The 22,385-nt window shown below is 40.5% G+C and overlaps 2 long non-coding RNA genes across 2 annotated transcripts in view; one reads left to right on the forward strand and one right to left on the reverse strand.

Annotated features, from left to right (window-relative positions):
• Window positions 1-22,385, reverse strand: part of LOC145445032 (uncharacterized) — a 361,778-nt gene that overhangs the window by 91,128 nt on the left and 248,265 nt on the right. The window lies entirely within an intron of this gene.
• Window positions 483-4,755, forward strand: LOC145443993 (uncharacterized). The gene is made up of 2 exons (XR_013916584.1): window positions 483-1,238; window positions 4,351-4,755. It is a non-coding gene; the product is annotated as an uncharacterized LOC145443993 (long non-coding RNA).

Raw genomic sequence — 22,385 nt, forward strand, 5'->3', positions numbered from 1 at the left:
ATATCTGTGCATGAATTATCGCTGTTACCTACTCGAACAAAATGCACATCAACATTCCGTGCTTGGGCTATTGCAAGATTCATGGCACGAGATACACGGTCTAATTAGACCTAGCTTTGTCACGTACAAAATTTACTCCAACGTCCCGTTGTTTCGGAAAATTTCAGTGGAGAAAACCCTCACTCACTATCAACCTCCGTGGATGGCCCGCCCACCAATCTTCAATAAGAAACTGCTATGGTTACACCCCAAGAATGTTACCCAAAGATGTCATAAAAAGCATGTTTCGGTGACTATATCTTTGAATTCCACGACGGAGCAATCGAAATATATACCGATGGGTCCAAGACCTCGATAGCAACCGCTTACGCTTTCTATATCCCCTCACGCTTGTTATCGGTCAGTAGAAGCTGTCATGTCCATTATTTTGTATTTTCCGTTGAACGTTTAGCGATTTTTCATGCATTGTCCTGGGTGTCCGATAATGTGTTATCAAATTAAAGTTGGATGTGTGAAAACATTTTGGCACCAGACATCTCAAAAAGGAATTGTTTATTTTGGGGACATGCTAGCACCGGGTGATACGGATTATTACATCGTCCAGTGTAGAACCTATATCGACATATGTAGCATTACCAAGATTATAACTTGACATATTAAGTGTATATTCTCTTATCCCAAGTCGATATTACTTATTTTCCATTATGAATTCATACCAAGCCGGAAATAATATCGCAACGCGAAAACGACAAATATGTTATTGCATTCTCATCATGTAATGACTATAGTCCATACTGCTATAATGTGCAGAACTACAAACAATTATATCATGGAAATACTCTCACGAGGGATCATATCTGAAAATATGTAGGCCCAGAGGCATTATAAGGTTCTACTTAATGGTAACCTTTGTGAAAATTGACTCCGACAGCTAATTATTTGCGTCTTATATCACGAATACTCAGAGGTGTGTGATCTCTATTACGGGGAGAGCGATATATATAAAAGGTAGCGCCATCGCGATGCCACTTAAACGTAATGAAAGTAACCGAGCTCGGCAAGAACAACAACTATAACAACAAGTCGGTCGAAAGACAGTCAAATATATTCGCTACGTATGACAATGTCTTCAACGCTGGAACATCCGAGTGCTCCAGTTGTACCAGATTTAGTATCGTTGTCAGCGGAAGACGTGACTCTATCACCAGCAGATTCAGTTACAACAGGATTTTACTACGGTTAGTACTATTCATTAATTCAGTCTTTAATATTCTTATCCTATCATTTCAACACATTAAAACATTTATAAAGAGTGGACTTGGTGGAATTGTATTAATTGAATTAAGCTAACATGGAAATCGATGGACCAATATACTACAAAGTGGAAAAGGCCGCATCCACACTAAATGTGAAAAACAATAATCACATAAAATGAGCGAAAATATTACCGATTCAGGCTCAGTGAAACTGTGCAAGCTAGGTGAAATCGATAAGTCGAATAGCCTAGTATAGGCCTACTCAGTAAAGTAACCTACATGCAGAATATTCCGTCCTATTTATAATACCGTCCTGTCGATAGATATTTTAAACTAATATGTTTGTTTACGTAAAAGTGATATCCGTATCTATAAGCATATCCTTTTGTCTTTAGTACACTTCTATATAGAGGGCCAACATGCTATCACTACCCATAGAAGCAGGCATCGTTTTTTCGTCTCACGCGATACATTCAGTATTCATCAGAAATATACGTATCCACTTGCATATCCCGCGTACATCATCACATCACCGCATTCCTGCTTTTAAACCGGTAAAAAAGCTGTTAAAGTAGGGATTCACATTAGAAATATATAACTGTTTATTCCGAGAGCCATGTATGTCCTATATTTTCAATTGTAATTCCTGGTGTCGCAATTGAAGGTTCGTGACCTCATGGTCGTTAATCGTATGTGTTATATCAGCTGTATTAAAAACTAGCGTGATACTATAAGAACCTCCCTAGTCAAGGCATGCTGTTGGACTTCAGTGTCGCGGTGCCACACGTGTCGCGACCTAAGTATTACGAATCCCCTTTTTACTAAATACTCAAGAGTTCAAAATCCGATTGGTTGCGATGTGGTGCAGGGTATCGTGAACGTTGCGACCTCGAGGTAGCAATAAAAGAGAAGCCCAGTGCAATTTCCAAATGCGTATCTATCAGTGACGTGCGGTGAGGTTAATGGCTGCCCCCCCCCCCACACACGCACGTAAAGTAGACTACCTGATAAAGAGATCCAAAATGTGAATAACAACAGCAGCGGGTATAGAGACCATTTTCTTTGCACACTGATAGCCGTTGCAATTCCGCATTAAAAATACATGTAGGACTGGTCGCTATTGTGCTAAATGGGCAAGTTCAGACGATAATAATTACAATCTCTTCAAGTACCGGTATAAATTGTTCGAAGCATAAAGCAACGACAATGTAGCCTATGCAAGTAGCTATCACATACCGCAATTTAACGCAAAATAAATAACAGCTACATAAGTAAGAGAATGTATTTGCTCCACATTACGTATTGGCCGTCGCTACTATATAATTCCTACAAGACAGTCAAGAGTCTCAAGACTATTGTATTCCAAAACCGATAGCGCGTTTCACTGTGCTGCGATTGTCCAATTGTTAGCGAATAGTGCATGAGACAAATTCGTTTGTGCCTCACCTGGCCATTGTTTCTCTGTGATGGCATTGTTTGTAATAAAGCCGAATGTCACCTTCCTTGACGATTTTGTGGGGGTTCTGGTGGTCTGACACTGTTAAAATTTGGATTTTCGGAATCAGTGTGACGAATGACGATAGCATTTGATTGATACCAGTTGTTATGAATTCCGAGCTATTTATGATGAATTGCATTGTCGCAGGTGAGGCACGACCCGGCCGCGCGTCACCTGCGACGCAACTCTTCTTTCGCGCTGTATTTTTGAATAATAATTATGAAAATTGATGATGTTGTGTGAAAAAATGTTCAAATTTAGTTATTTATGAACACCGATGTAAAATATCAATAATCATCGACTCGTGGAGGGTTTTCACAATTTTCATTTATACGCCCGGACGACAGGTGAGGCACTGCCTCACCTGCCTCATTGGACTGCACGTCACTGGTATCTATGTCAGAATTGTTTATGCAGTGATCCTAAAATGGGATTGACGACCTTGCTGCAATGTTTCTTATGTGATGTTCTGCAGACGTCTGCCTGTACAAACTTGCGCTTGGGTGCTAAACTTTAGCAAGATCTCGTATCCAAAAGGGACTGCCAATTGTGAACAATTTAAATACGTCGTGACGAGTTTGTTCGCATTATGGATAAGCCCTAGTTCACATCGTGATGATCAAATTGCCCAAATTAATATCCGCGGAAAGAAATTAAAGCTTTCGAGGTATGTAGACTTCTGTGTGAGGAAAATGAATGTCTAGCGCGATTTGCTCAACACCGGCAATTATTACATCGTTTTCACCTGAAAGTTCTGCAACTTCCCAGAAAATTATCCGATTGAGATAATTCACGTTGCCACCGTGCTATTTTAATTTTGATTATAGTAATATAGTAGCAATACGGATTGGATTATGGTACGAGGCCCAGAATTTAATGCTGGCTTGGGTACACTTGAATGAACCTATTCATAGCTTTCGTGATTGTGTGGTTAAACGAAAAAGTAGGTTATCGTGAAACTCAATCTGCAAATGTTCATTATTTTGAACTGGTGAGACAATCTGAAAGTGAGAGTTTGGTAAATATTTATATTAGTACATCGAGAAGTCACCGGGTGACATCCGGGTCATGTTCGTAATGATACATCCGAGACTTGAGAGCTGTAGGCTATTATGATGTTATGGGCGAGTTGCAATCTGCCCACAATAATCGCGTGAGTAGAACTAAATTTCTGTAAAACAGTTTCACCATTTGACTCCGATACTCATACAATACAACATGTTATTACTGCACTGCCTGTGGTTAATGAAAAAGAACTTCAAAGTAAAAGTTCCCTCTGATTCATTGAGTTATCTGAGGGTAATAGAAGGTTTCGCTTATATGTATGCGACACTTTTTGTGAAGCTCTATTGTTATACCTATTTGTAACACTTTGGAGTAAAAACCGATTGTCCACGATTGTCACTAGACATTAGCACATCATCGCTAAGTAAACGGCACACGTCAGATTTCCCCTGTAAACACCATCACCTTGTGGTTCGATCTGGTTTTCAATTTATCACTAAAACAGCGTTGCAATGAGCCTGCATGATCTGTGAGGCAACCCAATTTATGAAGATGCAAGCAATATCTTATAATGTGTATTTTCTCTTACAGAGCTGGACGGTTTTATTGCGTTCCCGATAATCGGATGCCTCTTTGGAATTGTACTATTGCTCGTTTTAATATACAACCTTTGGAGGTACAGAGTGGAATTAGAAACTGGTGTTAAAGATGGTCGAACTGACGAAGTCACACCGGGGCGGGCATACCATGAATTCGTTTGATGACAAATAATTGTCAGTAATATAAACATCAAATCGATCGATGGTTCATTTTTACACTTTATTATGCACTTCATTATATTTACAAAGATTGAGAGACTTCTTCGTTTCCTAATTATTTCTGTACTAACGATATTGTTTGCGATAATTTTCCTATTTCTTTTCCCGAAGCTTCTGAAGACTGTGCTTTCCTTTAAAATAAATAATGAATGAAAAGTAAAGGTCTATACAAGATGAATGATACATGAATATTATAGCAACACTCAGAAGCGTAGCCAGGATGAAAGATTGAGATGGTCAAATTACATTAGGAGGAAGACAGGGCGATTCGTTGTACCGTAGCGACCACAGATGACGTCACAAAATCCAGGTCGGAAATTGAGCAAAGAGCAATGGTGACTTTCACCTCTTCGCTGCGTCAATGGTATAGCAGTACACGGAACACACGAATTTTGCATATCCGTGGCGAAATAACAGAAAAAGAATCACGTTGTAGTCGTAACGCGAGTCCATTGTGACAATTAATTTGCAAATGTGCGGCTCTCGGGCACGCCACAATGTTTGATCATCAGCAGTAATTTCTTAGTCGCCCTTACCGTTATTGATTATAGTCGCTCAATATGAGATAGGAAATTGTTATCAATGAAAGATCATATATCGATGAAATGTGCTACACTTTTCCAGTGTACATCCAGAAACGGACCGAAGACTGTTGCTAGTGTAGTGTCATTTACCCTACCCAATGCTTAGCTGGTGATAATCGGATTCTAGCGCATTGGTCCGCACAAGCGGTGGTATTATTCTCAGATATATTGATCTGGCTGTACGTGTCTTGTATAATAATAACTCTGGCGTATGGGAATTTGGGTGCTTTTCCTATAGGTTTCATTTCAGAATGTCGGTATGGATTTTAGTATGTGTCAATTATCAAAATTCGTCAATATAAGGGGTTGGAAACGTTCAACACTCAAAGAGCCATTTGATCCTATTTCCCATCACATAATTCCACACAAACACGGTTTCATCCCTAACATGACGATATCCACTACTTACAGTTTCATTTCGTATGCTAAAGCATACGTCATGTAGCGAGATAGCGTAGTGGTCTGATTCAACGCTACAACACAAACTGGTCGTGGGCTCGTGTCGACTCCAGAATTTCACCTAAGTGGTGGAGCTTTATCTAGGCTCTTTCTCGCCATCTCATCCGTGTTAGCGGTGTGTCTTAAAAAGCCTACAAATGGGCCGTGCTACACGTCCGCAGCTACGGAATCAAATATAATGAATATCGGCCTGGTGTAAATAACCACTGTAGTTGACGATCACCAAAACACCCAAAATAACACCAACAGCTTTCAGTCATGCTGATATTGTCGATACTCACGGAACATTGATAGTGTATCATGAGGAAAAGTGGTCAAAGTAGTCAGCGTTGCTACGGTTGGATGAGGGGTACGGGTATCCCTACCTTAACCCTAATCCACACGAACCCCAGTATCCCCCAACCCTAATATCCTCACCCCAACCCTAAAAGGTGAAAAAAATTATTTCGACGTTGATGAATTTTGACGTGCTTGTGGGAATGATTTATTGGTGTCATGGGGGAATACTGGCTTGTTATGATCGTAAATCGAAGAAGTGCCAACATATCCCCCCAACTACTTTCTAGTATGGGATTACCATATTCTCGTGGGCCAAATTCCGGACACTTTTTTGTGCCCCTAACTGGTTTTAAAATGATATATGAACACATATGACGTCACATTGGAAATGCTTGGGCTCTCGATTGTACGCAGGACTGGATTTTGTAATAGGTCGTGAATTAACTAGACCAGTGGTTCTCAACCGCCGGTCCGCGGACCGGTGCCGGTCCGCGACGACATTCCTGCCGGTCCGCCAGGCATATTAGAATTTTATACTTTAATTTCAAGATGCCATGTTGAAGGCTTGTTCATTGATAAAATAAATAAAACATCAAATTTTAAACTGATTCATAACTTCGTGAGGTAACATTAGGGCTGGAAACATGTTCGATTTGACTTGAAGTTCAAGACGTGTGTCACTTGACGACAAGCAAGTGACAAGTACACAGAACAGATACGAGCCGACGCATCGCTAAACAGCACAGTTTGATCATTGGTTTTCGATTCATTCATTTTGTGCAGCACCGTAACGGGGGCACCCGAAACCGCCCAATTGAAGAGGGGCCGAGCTTGAATAGGGCTCAAAATTATTTCGCAAATGAACATAAATCATAGCATATTTGAAACTTTTTCGAACATTTATCAATTTCTTTTCGCTCTTTGCACGATTTAGCATCCCTAAATGTATTGCTTAGCCTATTAGGTGCCCTTCTCTGAGAAATACGGAATGATATATAGGTATTTCGGCGTCAGCCATTACTACGCCACGACGTACCAGCGCATAATGAAGCTTAGGTTAACATGGGACTCCGAAAGGTGGGCCAAAAATTCGGCCGCGAGAAAACCGCTTCACTCGTGAATGATCGAAAATTTTCGCTATTGGTGCGATTAAGCTACGTAAACTCTCTGCTTACGCTCAGTAAAATAGATGTGCTCCCAAGTACAGGTGAACACATCCACCCAACTGTAGGGTTTGGGGGTGAAGCCCCCGGAAGTTTGACTTATCGCCCCGTGGGCGCCCCAAGACCAGCGTTTTTGGGTTGGACTGACGAAGTACTTTTTCGGCCCGGATTTGCGGATGGCTGGTATAGGTGCTAATGTGTTTTCTTGCGACACGCATTGTATTCGTATAGGCAGTTGCCAGAGTAGCCTGTTTCTGGTGGCAGTGGGCAATGAGCAATGTAGCACGAAAAGGGGCTTGGTTTGACTCCGATACGATTCTTTTCTCGATATCGTCAAAGAGAAGAATATTATTAGAATTGGCGTGGTCGGTTAAGCCCACGGCGTTCGGCGGGAAAGACTGTATGAAGGTCTCCCGGCGGTAGCACGTTTATCTGGACAAGGCAATTTTACCTCGACTCGGCAGACTCACTACCATAAAATCACACGGATGCCATCATGAATAATAATTAAATAGGATCAAAACCCTCTAAATTTCACTCTCTAGCACCATATAATTGCAAAAAACGGTTGCGTACTCTACATTTTGGCTTCATTTCAATTTTGAAAGTTCACCGGTCCGCCAGACATTTTTTGAAATTTTACCGGTCCGCGAGATGAAAAAGGTTGAGAACCACTGAACTAGACTACTGCGACATCTCGAATTTGAGCTCTGGTGCTAAGGCTAGGTATTCTAATTTCGTCTGCAACTGACTTCTATGGCCTGGCCCGCCGGCCGTGTATTTGACAACCCTGCTATAATGTTAGGTCGGTTAAGATATAGGACTATATGTGTTGTAGTCAGGGTCAAAACCACACTTTTAAGCCCCTCCCGCCCCAAAAAACACTGGTCTCAGGACCACCATAGGGTGGTCGATGTAACTTTTTTTGCGCTTAATTACTATATGCATCTGGTTTATATGTGCATCTGGTTGTTAAATTTTGTGAATTAATTCTGTCAATAATATTGGTTCTGATATCCCTATAAAATTTTCATCCTCCCTCAGCCCACGTGACCAAAGTTAGCGCTAGAGCTTGCGGAGATGGTGACTTTGAAAATGCAGGTAACGTTATTGTACATCACTAAGTCATGTTAATGTCACGAATAATACTATCAATGGGTTGAAATGCCGATCTGCACCAGCAGGTTGCACATCCGGTGGTTTCGAAACTTTTTTGGTCGCAACTCCATTTCCTATTTGAAAATGGCTCACCTCAAAATTTGGTTAGCTGATTACTAAAAAACGGCTAGCACCTTTGCTCTGACTTACTCACGGCCTACTTTTGAAGATGATTACGTTCAACATCTTCCCGATCCCCAAAATAGAGACAAGCGACCCCAAGCTTGACAACCACTATCTTTGAATAACGCTTCCAAACGGCCTTACCGACACTAGGAATATACGGTGTTCTTAAAAATGCGATTTCAGTTACAGTATTACAGTATTACGGTAAATGATAGTTACTTTAATTCATTTTTTACAGTAATTTGTGCGAGGACAGGGGTACAAATACTAAAAGTAATATAGGTGAAACTAAAGTAAATTAAAATTAAATTTCAAGGAGGCTAAATCTTCCCCAAAACAAGATGTTATTTGTTTATGTCCGAAAAAATAGTAAGTTCCCTTCAAGCCTTCAAAATTCCGGGCATTTAAGCATATTTCAGCATTTCCTCCCGGACGCAGAGGTAATCAATGAAACTCCGGACATGTCCGGGAAATTCCAGACGTATGGCAACCCTACTCTAATATTCGAAGTCCAAATTGTAGGAAGTAAGTAGTTTTGCCTGAAAAATATCCAAGTAGTCGTGGAAGTAGTTTAAAACATAACCATTTGTGTGAGTAGAGGACGTTGGCTAAACCTACTCTCAAAAGTAACTCTAATTCGTTACTGACGCAGTGGCGTAGGAGCATATGGTGCCGCCCCTGGCTTTCGGTGACAAATCCGCCCCAAGTGGACCGCAGCAAATTTTGAAATAGCTCCATGCTCAAGCAATCTTTTCAATAAAAATGAGCACAAATAATGTACCCGAAGAGCTTCTTGGAGGTACAGAACTTCACTATGCAGTTGAATAGTATATTCATATTGAAATGAACTCGAATATTTTCGGCAGACACTCGTCAGGGGTAATTGTCAGCAACAAGTATATAATTGGAAAGAAAATTGTACATAAACAATCTTATTACAAAACATGACGTTACCAGTATAAAATATTGAGTAAGAGAGCGTTCAGTGTACTATTTCTAGATGGTACACGTACTCCTTTTGTTGACAAGGCCTTGGCTGTTTTTTGTTTGTTTGTGGGATATCCATAGTGTTTGTTTGTTTGTTTTGGGGTATTCATGGTGTTTGTCGACTCGAGCCTGCAACCCACTGGTGTTGCAGAGCCTTAGCTGGAGTATTTTGATAAAGGTACATAGAAACTAAAGTGAATAAAGTAAAAAAGATAAAGTAAATAGAAATAATGTACCGCGTCTCAGAAGTTCTATATTGCTTGAGAAAGAAGTATTACTGTCTCAGCGTAACGCCAAAAATCCAGGTCAAAAAATGAAGAGCACATTTCTGCAAATAAAAGACCAATAGTCGCCTCAATATTGAACTTTTTGAGCTTACAATTAAATGTTTAAATGCCCAAGACTGGTTCATCTTCCACTTTTTGGTGTGTGGGACAAAATCGTAACTATCACCAATTAGCTCGTGCTCACTCGCTGTGTGTTGTGTGCACTATGCAGCAGCGTAATTTTGCCGCTCGTTGCAGTCTGCATTTTTGAGTTACCAGTGAATGTGGGGTGAGTTTACTGATATTTTGGTAATACCAGGTATATACAATACATTGTACAGTATTTGAAGAAACCTGTAGGCTACCAAAAATTATTGTTATACTGCATATCAAACATAATTTATGAAATCTCAAGATTGACTTTTAGCGTGACGAACCCTCCGTTTAGTTTGGCCATACTGCTGTAGCTTGGGAATTTGGCGATAAGGATAAGAATAATTCCTTAAATTTATAAGGAAAGTTTGTCAGAGTTCACAATATATAATAGGTACGGATAACGTACGAAAAAAGATTGCTTATCGAGATTTACACAACACCGACAATTATTACATCGCTTTAACGTGAAAATTTTGTGACTTTCCACGAAATTATCTGATTTATATAATTCGCGATGTCAGCGTGTCATTATAACTTTAATTACAGGATTAAGGTCTGTTGTCTGGAATTGAAACTTGATATTGGTTGAGTTGGCGAATCTATTCATTATATGCTTACCTGGCTTAGTTCTCGTTAAGTCAAAAGAAGTGGAATGTCATGAAACTTGAACTGTAAATGTTGAATACTATACACAGCAACGTCACAATCTCCAAATAACATTTCAAACAAAAGAATTTATAAATTTATAGGCATAAGCTTCAGGTCGTGAAGGCAGTGGTTCTTGACCTTTAGTATCCTAGTGAACGATTATGCTAATTTGCAAGGCTTCGTCGAACCCTGAAATTGCGGTGTTTCACAAACTCGGAAATCTACCACATTATACATCTATGTGCACAAAATGACCTGTCCAGTGTACATGTAGAATTGTAGACCAACATCAGTGTTAAAAGAACAAAACCAGTAAAATATGATCTTTAAACAGGATTATAATAAATATATACTGTAAATCACTATATATAACGTTCGTTGTGGGAGTCGGACATCTGTCTTGACCTCCAGCGAACCGTACGAATCCCGGTTAAATCCACGGTTCTGAAAGTTCAATGTCTCTTGCATACTCGTTTCGGATCTATCATTGTAGCAGAGATGAGCGGATTTGAAATTTCAATGTCCTAATCCAATCCAAATCCGAACCTTCAAATCCAAATCCAAATCCAAATCCTAATCCATAACTTTTTCATATTCAAGTCCATGTCCAATCCTAATCCGATTCCAACTGGAAATTCAGAAAAAATACTAATTTATGCAATGGAGGGATTCGAAAATTTTCTTTCACAACCAACGATTCACTTGATTCAAGATAACTTAGTATCCATAAGTACATTAATAACTGATCTGAATAAAGTTTGTCGCCATTCGCCACTCGACATTTCAATCTCCCAGAAAATCGGTCAATCCAATCCAAATCCTAATCCGTTCCGAAAAAAATGTATAATCCAAATCCAATCCAAATCCGACAAAATTTCATAAATCCTGTTTTTTCAAAACCTAATCCTAATCCATGCTCATCTCAGCATTGTAGTAATCAGATTCAATGGTAACTGCAGTTACGATGCAAGTGAAATTTGAAATAGGCATTGGCACGGCTTCGACACTTAACGCAACGCAATGATCTGTATTTATTTCAGACTGATAAGTATGATTTTAGATCAGGCGTTCTTTAAGTATGGGTCGAGACCGCACTAGAGCGATCGTTTAATATGCATGTAATATTTGTCAAATTTCCGGCAATCAAAAATTTACTCGCGCTTCGCGTGGATACTTCGTTCTTGTTCATTCATTGTATTGGGTAGCATCACCAATAAGCGGGGAACGCCGAAAATGGTTACGACAATATGGCTTGATAATAAATATGTGCGGACCTTCGTACTACAAAAATTGTTTGATGTCATGGTAAGATTTGTCTGACATTGGTTTCTCTGGAAAACGCTAACTTGCAGGGCACGGGTAATAGGCTACTCGGATATGGAAGAGCGAGAAAGGGAACGTGCACCCCGATTCGAAAACACCTGCGTCACACATGTTTCAAGGATCTGCGTGTTGAACAATTGACTGTCTTGAACTTTTATACTTCATACATGCTCGTGAAACGTATAGTATCTAACATTAATATGCACATATTTCGATATGCTAGGCGTGGGTCGCAAGATGTCAATAGAATTCAGATTCGAGTCGCGGTAAAAAAAGGTATGAGAACCCCTGTTCTAGATGGTGCACAAAACGCATACAGGCCACAAACATCGTAAGTACAGGAATACGTGTATACAGGCCCCAAACATCGTAAGTACATGAATACGTGTAGTATAGAAGGTTGGTTCGTGGTGATCAATATTGGGACAATATCTGAATTAGTTCGGTGATTCACTGGCGATTTTTACCTGCGAAAATGCTTTCGCAAATCTGTTTTGCCGAGAAACTGCATCAAAAAGCCGTTGTAACGGAAACAATGCGCTAAACAGAACTTCATTGGGTATGCTACCATGTCCGCCCGCTTGTCATGACTGCACATCTCAAATTTCGAGGTAAACCTCGATATCACCGATACCGCACGTGTGCTATGGTTCGCATCTGTATTGTGGGGCTCAGATTGCAAAGGGGGCTACTATATTTAAATCGAAAATGATGCCGCATTGAATCGCGCGTAGCCCAAAGAAAATTTCAAGATTGAATAAAATCGAGAGTCAATTCTTCAATTAAATTTTTATGTCGACGGCCGCCAACACATACTAACTGAACTACTTGTCGACGGCCGCACAAATTTCCATCTGCGGCCGCAGGTTAACCACCCCTGGTGTTGGGCTGCTGCGTTAAAACACTGATTTTACGTCTTAATACCGGCAATTCACTCATTGCTATCATGGCATACAGTCAGATCAGAAATTCGATTATTCAGGACTGAAGCAAGAGCTATATGAGCGTATGGCGTTATCAATTGAAATCCGCTTTCTGCCAAATGTACAATTAGTTGAAATTTGATATTAATAGATATGTTACCAGTCTGCCCAGCAGCGACCAAGTTCATTGGAATATATAGAACATTTTCGTTCAAACGAATCGAATGAAATCAGAATTTTGCATTCAAGTAGTTGATGTAATTAAGGGATCACCAACGCCGTGCCCGCGTGCTACCCGTAGCCCGCGAGAACCAAATGCCTCGCCCGCGGTCGCAGTAACAAATATTCAATCGAGAGATTTGAAAGGCGAAGCGGAGAAGGGTTTCATATAAACGCAGTTTTTAATCGGGGCGTCTAGTTAGTATTCCCTAGTCTTGGCGTGGAGATTGGCGCTTCGGCGTGCAGTGCGGTAACGCGACTGATCGCGGAGACTCTGGTGTCAGTCCCGTTGGGGATAGATTCCTGTTTTTGGTAAGGGGCGGAAACCATGCCCTTTTCCCTGAATGTCCAAGTGAAGAAATCCAACTGAGCACGAATGCACGAGGGGAGTAACTGGTAGCCCATCGAATTTATCAGTACCCAAGAAGTCGTTCTTCGTTTTAAAAAGATTGGTGACCCCTGATGTAATTCAGTTCCCTACACTGCACTGTTGAGTAACTATTACGCGCAGCAATGGATTGCAATTCGCAGGCATACACAATAACAAGCTGTTCAATTTCGAACTGCAATTGAAAAGACTAACACGAAAATCAGTCACGAAATGATTTGGTCACGGGAATGCACGGGAATCGGTGCATCTACGATATAATTTAAAGAAGAGGAACGTGAACTTGCTCGTCCGATTGAAAGAAGAGATGATATTTCTCAGAGCACTCGGGTTGAAATCGATGTTTCTACCGAGATGGCGTCGCTTCGTCTAATTACGATTATTGATTACAAATTAGTGATGTTGTTGTTGTTTTGTAGTATTCACGGAGTTTGTCAACTAGGGGAGACAGGGTACGAATGTAACACGGGGCAAATGTAACAATCGATCTCACCGCTAGTAGTATGGAGAAATTACAACGTAATATATGTAACTGGAACAATGTTACCATAGTCTACCGTGATGATAGGAAAACTAGGACTTGAATCGCCGGGAAGGTACCATACTGAGACATTAATCATTGCGGAGCGTGTCAAGGGCCATTGTAACACTCTGTTACTTTTGCCCCGTTACAATATCTTTTCAATGCTGAATATCAGTGTTCATATGATGGGATAACCATTTATCTACTGCAGATGAATCTTGCAACAGCCATAAGTTCAATACCAAAACAGACACTACCTTATCGCTTTACCAATTCTAACATGATCCTCTGTCGGAACGGCCCTACAGAAGTGGTGATGTGAATCATAGGGAGCGGTTATTTCCGTGATTCTACCACCCTTTGTCATGTTGATCGACTTTTTGTGCATCGACCTTCAATGGTCACTGAAAAAACTCGCCCATGACTGAATTCTCATCCCCTGACTTTGAGCATGGCTCATTTACATTTTGTCATTTGGTGTGAACAATTTACTTTAATTTTGTACAGAACAGAAGAATGCCATTAGCTTTGACGCCAAACAACGTTGCGTCTATGTTTTGCTACACAATCATCGGCTCATTCCACCAAGATAGTATTGATAAAGTTGCTATGTGTTTATTCAAATACTGGAGCGTTAATGAGACATTTGACTTAGACATATGATCATTATATCGTCCTGTAACCTACTCGAGCGAAGTAACCTATATTAGAATAACATCATTGTTCAAATGCTGCGATTCTTTATGAAATTGTAAGTTACTTATGGCGTGTGCAACTTACTTACATCAAATTCGTTTCCTCTAGTACATTGGCAATATTAGCAATATCAGTATGACTTCGTTGCCAACAATTGAAATACACCATGAAAATAAAGGAAGGTTATAAAACGACTCGGTGAAGTCAATCAATCACATTCGACTATCAACATATAGTCGGACTCACATTTGGTTTGTTATGCTGCATCTGCAAGAACAGGCGGTTGTAGCAGCGGCTGCGACGTCGTTACTACCGTTTGAAACAACATACCTTGTCTAAACGCGATTCTCGTCATTCACAGTTACAACGATCAAAATATAAACTACAAAAAATGTTTCTTCATCTTGTAATAAACACCAACATTATAGAGTTACCATATTTTCAGACCCCGATAAGAGGACACTTTTTTCAAGCTTCAATAAAAGACATAAAACAGAGGGATTTATAATTTATACAAATAATTGTGATTCTAGGTGAGTTGTTAGTTGCCTTCGTGGCAATGCCTGAAAATGCGGACTCCGCGGATAGCTCTTGGCCTTTTGACCTTTTTTTAGTCAACCTTCGCGGCAGTTCCAGAAAAAAAAACATTTTCACGTGTAGTTTGTGTCGGGTGGGCCATGTTTAGTCTTCGTTGGTTAATCGGTTACTTCTAGAGGCAAAAAAGAGGAATGGCATGCAAAAAAGAGGACATTTGAGCGTTCTCAGAGGACATTTTAATTTTATTGAAAAATGGGGATAACTCCTCCTAAATAGGACATATGGTGTCCGTAACGTGCATGACTGCTCCCTAGTCAAAAATATTCCGGGTAAAGCCACAGTGGGGCCGCTTGAGCGCCATCATGTCCGAAACACGCAATTGCAGGTACGTCATTTTTGTGGAGATGTAACTCCGCTGTGGCTGTGGGGTTATTTAGAACCTCGGTGTATACGCGTTATATTATCAAAATCGAATTGCCCATGTAATTTATTGAAAACTTACAAGGTTACCAAAATTTGGATTATATGGCTGACCGCGAAATTTGGAATGTTGATGACTAAATAACAAACAGGTCTCTCAAATATCAGTGCATGGAAGGGACTTTAGATAAAATTAATTCCCGAAAACATTTATCATGACTTCCCTGTCTATTTCCGCTTATTGAAGGGAATTTAATTAGCATGCATCCATGAAAATATATAAACTGCCTTCCTGTCTCTTCGCTTGCATGTAATTCATTCCTGAGACGGCGTGGCATGGTGTTGGCAACTGAGAATATCTGACATTGGAGGAGACATCTGATCCGGTCTTCCCGCCGACAATTTCGTTACCTTTTACTACGTTGTGGCTTGGTAACCATCCAAAGAATATTGTAATCCCAGTTCCTTTGACCCCTGCTCAAGCCAAGTGAAAATTTACTCCAAACGTTTGCCGGCGCACTAAATGGGTTAGATCAGTGGTTCTCAACCTCCTGGAGGGCGCGGGAAACTCTCAGGGAGAGCAAGAAATTGACATAGTCTGTATGAATTCTGACTAAACATGCATTTCACAACCATTCTGATAAAACGATTGTTGAAGATGAAACTTATTTTGTATTCAAAAAAGCTCGCCAAATTCAAACTCCATCAGTCGCGCTCAATGGAGTATAGGCTGATTTCAATTTCATTTGAGCAAATATTTGATATTATTTGAAAATTTAGAGCAATTCCCACGTGTCTGTCATTCAATAATTCATAGGTTTGGCAGCAGCCTTAAGCTCGGTGCGCTGGGTAGCTGTTGGTAATAGCTGACGAACTGCACTGCCTAAGACAGACCTAGATGCAATATAGATTGCCCGGTGTAGCCCTCAATTAGGCTACCCTAAATCGACACAATTTAATTCAATTCCAAAACTGATCAAATTTAGCATGCGAGTACAGAAGGATGTTGTACTCTCTGTAGTCACTACCAGCATTAGGATTAGTCACAGTGCAACCTACCTTGATATAGATTGATGTCCTGTTCAATGTTTTTTGCTATTTTCAAACAAGTTTGGGGAAATTTGTCAGAAATGTTAAAGACTCAATAATTGGAAAGCGGATACATACCATACGTATACTATTTTAGATCAGGGATGGGCAACCTGCGGCCGTAGATGGGAGTTTGTGCGGCCGTCGACACCTAATACGATTAGCATGTGTCGGTGGCCGTCGACATGTAAATGGAAATTACGACGGTTGATCGCCCTACGTCGTGCCCAGGACCGGTGCAAGTACCAATATTATTGACCAAATTTAACCATTAACTGTGGAGGCACAGTCATCTTTCATCACATTATGTCCGTGGGTGAAAGATTACCCTAAAATATTGTGTTAATCACCTAATATGGGCCCATGCAATGTTCCCTGTAATTTTTGACGAGTCTCCGCACACTCACCAAGTCACTGCGCAAACCCTTGGACAACAGTGCGTAACGACTTCATGATTTCGTATTTTTTGTGCGCAACTGCGATTTTCTGTGCGCAGAGACCGTGTTAGCACAGGGCATTTGCGCATGTGCGCAGCCTAAAGGAAACATTGGGCCCATGTCCATAGATTTCTACTATTTTTTCACATCTTAAAAAGTGGGGCGTCTTTTACCTCGTCAAATTTTTGGCCCCCCTCGATTTTTTTTCTGGCTACGCCCTTGTTACTGATTACAACTCCGACTTGGGTGGGAAATTGGAGGAAGGTTTTACATTTGGCATCTTAATGAGGTTTCAAGTGGCTAGTAGGGATGGTGTGAACGTGAGGTTCACGTTCGCGTTCTGTGTGTGAACCTCAGAAAGTTGGAGTTGGTTCTGCACTGTGAACCTTTTTCATATATTACAATTTCACGTCATTATAGCATATTTGGTTTAAATTTTTTGCATTTCAACTGCGGGCGATTCTATGCATGGCACTGACAGCACAAAATATCAGCACTAAAGGAGAATGCACCTTATTGACAATCGCAAAAATTATACTTGCTTTCTTACAAAAGTTTGCTCGAAATATCCAGCTTTCTGTTTGTGAATATTCAGTGTCTCTGTGCTGTGAGCTAGACCCGAAATCACTCTACATCAAGAGCGAAATATGCTACATGTAGGTATAGTCAGCGAATGATGCTTATTCAACCAATCAATGAAATTGATATCGCTATCTGATGCAAAAATCTAGCAAGTGGGTACGGGGTCCATCTCGATTTCATATGCTTATTATATCATAAAAGCAAAATCCGTGCGATTTGGGTGTTGGCTACTGCTGTATAACTTGCTAATGCGGTAAAACCTGTTTTACTCTCAGCTCAATATCAACGTAGCCACACTCAGACGCCGAATACATTGTCCGGTCTGGCCTGGAAGGTTAAGGCATAAGCTAATATTCCCTTGCAAATCCCCGTCGAAATTGTTGGCGGAGCGACGGAAGATATTGATTTTATGTAATTATTATATCATTTCATTGCTCCAGTTGATACATTTGGCGACGTTTAAAAAGTCAGTATGTAGGACTTCAACATTGTGGCATTATGTGGCCCGAATCGTCGCTAGGTATCGTGTAGCGACTGTAGCCTACAATAATGTATATCACTACACTGAAATGTAGGGTTGGATTCAGCAATCTGACGTTATGTGACGTCACGAGGTTCACGTTCGCGTTCACTCGAACCTGAACCTTTCAGAGGTTCATACCATCCCTAGCGGATAGTTTTGTACTGATTGAGAGAAGACTGACGACTAACACGTACAAGTTTACCGTGTGGTTATTATCGGTGAATGCAGGCTCCGTATTTCATTCTGTTTTATAAGTTCTATTGTCCCGCTCATGTGTTCCATTTTACAATAATTTCTGAGCGACACTTTCTCAACTAAACTTTCCATTTACTGCACGTATTAGCCGACAATACAAATGTAAGGGTGTTATAGACATGTGACCTGCGCTATCTTGTCTGATTATATTATCATCAAGCTCATTGTTGATCACGATTGTCATTCACTATTGTCGCGCATGAAGCTTTCATGTGAACTAGATTCGAGTTCAATTGCTCAAATATCACCCGTATAGACGAACTAGTATAAGTCAATGATTACCTAAACTACGTAAACGGTAAGGCGAGAAACAATACGAATACACAATACGCCGACATATTGTTAATATGTGATTGAATGCATCGTTTTAGTTTTAGAATAATGGCTCTTGGCAAGATGGTGAAATCATAGTGTCCTGTATCGTGTCGACACAAGCAAATCTCACGTCTCAGTGAACTTGTATCACGTCACAATTTCCATTTGACTACAGGCAATTTGACGGTCATTTTTGACCGGCTTGCCGAGCATTAAATTTGATAAAATGGGTATCAATCGAAAGCTGACTCTGTACTGATTACGGAAATATAAATTTTATTCCGCTCGTGGCCCTGGAACTCCCACAATCAGCCTCGAATTTTTCATTCTTACGGAGATTGGCATTGGGACGCAACAATGCTGTCTGGCTCTTTTTCTCTTGAGCTACTCTCTCGTTTCGCCAGACAGCATTGTTGTGTCCCAATGCCAATCTCCATAACAGTCAAAAATTCGAGGCTGATTATGAGAGTTCCAGGGCCACGAAGGGAATAAAATTTATATTTTCGTAATCAGTGCAGAGTCAGCTTTCGATTGATACCCGTTTTACTAAATTTAATGCTCGTCAAGCCGGTCAAAAATGATCCTCAAATTACATGTAGCCAAATGGAAATTGTGACGTGATACAATTTCACTGAGGCGTGAGATTTGCTTGTGTCGACACCATATAGGACACTATGGTGAAATCCATGTGTAATACACATTGTCTGTTTGTGCTACCATTAAAGAGACACAATCAAAGGCTCAATGAGCCGCATACAGCTTGCGAGCCGCAGTTTGGCCACTCCTGTGATAGCACATCAAATAGTTATGGACTACGCGCTACTACATGTGGATGATTAGTTGATACAATTAGGAATGGGCAATAGAGATCGGGGAGCGCAAGATCGCATCGCACAAGTCATTTAACAGTTGTCAAACGTACGTCAAATTTGCTAAATAAAAGATTAGCATGCACCCACAATGTCATTTTTCCCTTTTGATTTAACATGTCTGGTTCGAACCATATGGAATGATAAATGATTCGAATCGCTTTCGAATCAGTGATTTGTTTGCCCTTTCCTAATCACGATGCAACTAATAGTCATGGCTAATACTTACAATGTAATAATGAGTAGTGAGGTTCGAAAATCCGACGTTTATATCCCACCATTCCTTATTCAGTATTTTTCATAGGCCTTGTACAACTCAAAACCGAGCGACTCTCATTAATTTCGTTGTACCCAGTCGAATTACTCAATGTAAGCGTTATTTCCTAATATTATGATGAATATTCATGCTTGCAATAACGCATGCAAAGGGCGATCCAAGTCATGATATTTTCTCGCGGCCATAGAAATATTTTCGAATAAACGGTATGACCTGTAGATTTTCGAGTATGCAAAAATAGCATACGAGAATTCAGCCTCTGGGTTAAAGATAGCGTTAGAACTGGATTACGGTTGGTGCTGGGGTTTGAGTTTGGGTTAGTTTTGGGGATAGGGTTATTGTTCAGATTTGTTTTGGGATTTTAAAGTCACATACGAAAATGTCGCATGACAACATTGACAAGTTGTTGCGTGACCGACGCTTCATTCTGTCTCATTATCATGCGTCGGACAACCGCACAGGTACACGGATTTTTACTTATCAGCCTAAACAACGAATTGAACACGAGTTTTGTCTAAATAATATAATTGAATATTTATGCAAACTATCAGGCCCAGAGATGCGAACACAATTAAATATGCCACCCTCAATACACTTCTCGGATACTGAATCAGATACTGCAGTCCGGCAGTTGGTTTCTCAGTAAAAGACGATTTGTGTGTAAACAACCCGACATGTTCATATGCTCACGGTGGATCCCAGAGTATAGTGTCCCCGTGATGTCGTTTGTGGCATAATCTCTCACTAGCGATATTCGTAAAATGACCTCACAAGTGCGCATCATAAGAATGCCATTATGCGTCGAGGAATCGTTACAACCGCCAGCAAAGCGGAAACCCATTAACTGCAAAAGAACGTGGAAATGTAAACGGATGTTGCATCTAGCAGCTAATAACTTGGTACCGATGTCGATTCGCGAATAACCAATGCTCCTTAAATAGGTGCGAAATTACCTAAACCAGTGGTTCTTAACCTTGTCTCCAGCCCCCCTGATACTTATACTGATACTTATACTGATAGCTCGGGTTATTTTTCGCAAAATATTTTGAACTAGGTAGCGTATCCTGCAGTGTACTGCGTGTCGCAACCGAAAAGGCACTGTACACTTGTACAGTACAACTTTTTAGAGTGATGCCCTTTGTACATTAAAGATGTTTTGATGCCTTTTGGCAAAAATGATCAACAAAATATACTTGTGTTTGAGAGCTACAAAATTAAGTTGTCAGAATATTTCTTCATCGTATCATAAAGGATGATACTGCTTGGTGTTGTTACACCCATTCATGTTAAAGTTAAGAGCTTGGCTAAGTACTAAAGTCAATCTGAGCAAATCTCCACCACATTCTCAGTTGATTTAGTAGTCACACAAAGCAATAAAACAATACCCAATGCAATTAACTTACCCGTATTGCCAATTGCAGAGGATAATTCGGGATGTGTCAGTGTTGGGATGACTCGAGTCATGACTTGACTCGAGTCAGACTCGAGTCACCTTTTTCGTATGACTTGACTTGACTCGGGTCACTTTGCTAAAATGACTTGACTTGACTTGACTCGGCGTATCAGAAATGCGGATTGACTCGTGACTCGAAGCAAAATTCAGGAGTCAATTTCAAGTCATCAAGCAAACGATGTCGATAAAATCACTCTATCGTGCATATGGTCGGATTGTTCGCGAAACGCTTGTGTAACCCGTGAAAGCGACCAATCATTCAATGATCGTGCGTTTTACTGGATCTCCATTGTTCTCTCACAAATAAATAGACCGCAAACGAAATGATCGGAGCATACAGCTTACGCTGTCGCAAACTAGTATAGTAGAGTAATTTGGTGGCAAAATGCATACTTCTGTTATATGTACCAAACCTCTTGTTTTATTGAAATTGAATTCGAATATAGTTTATATAGTCCTCGAACATTGGCGCAGGCTCGAATTGTTTCACATCAATTTGTAAATGGGTAATGTAGTGCATCTTATTAATTCGTTTCTCTATTTTTTATTTTGGCTGGTAACTGTAGCATTTCTACGTATATGTGAGCCATACAGCGCCTTCTTGCGTGAATATTTAACTCTATATTCGTTCATCGGTTCAGAATCAATGACCACTTAATCTGTGTTTTAGACAGCTAGCAGAATACAATGACGTAAGCATGCCTCATAGCCTACTTTGAAAAGGCCACTTGACTTGAATTGTGACTTGACTCGTGACTTGACTTGACTTGACTTGACTCGACTTGACTCGAGTCACCTCCAAAAATCGAGTGACTTGACTTGACTCGAGTCACCTTCGAAAATCGATTGACTTGACTTGACTCGAGTCAAAATCTGCAATGACTCGAAATGACTCGTGACTCGAAGGTAGTGACTTGATCCCAACACTGGGATGTGTAAAATCTATCTCCAACTATATGCTATGAGCCCGTAGGCCTTACCCGATGGTTGGTATAACAACCTGGATTTGATCCCGAAAATAGCACATACAATCATTCCGTTAATTAGTCGAGTAGTCTAATAGTGAAGTCCCAACCCGAAACGCGATCTCGACCACTTACCCATTGTTTTTACTACAGTCCTTAAAATAGGGGGGCGTCAGACCCAGGCCATT

This window comes from Botryllus schlosseri, chromosome 8 (genome assembly GCF_051294905.1).
Source record: "Botryllus schlosseri isolate E-star chromosome 8, Bs_hap1, whole genome shotgun sequence".
Classification (NCBI taxonomy): Eukaryota; Metazoa; Chordata; class Ascidiacea; order Stolidobranchia; family Styelidae; genus Botryllus; species Botryllus schlosseri.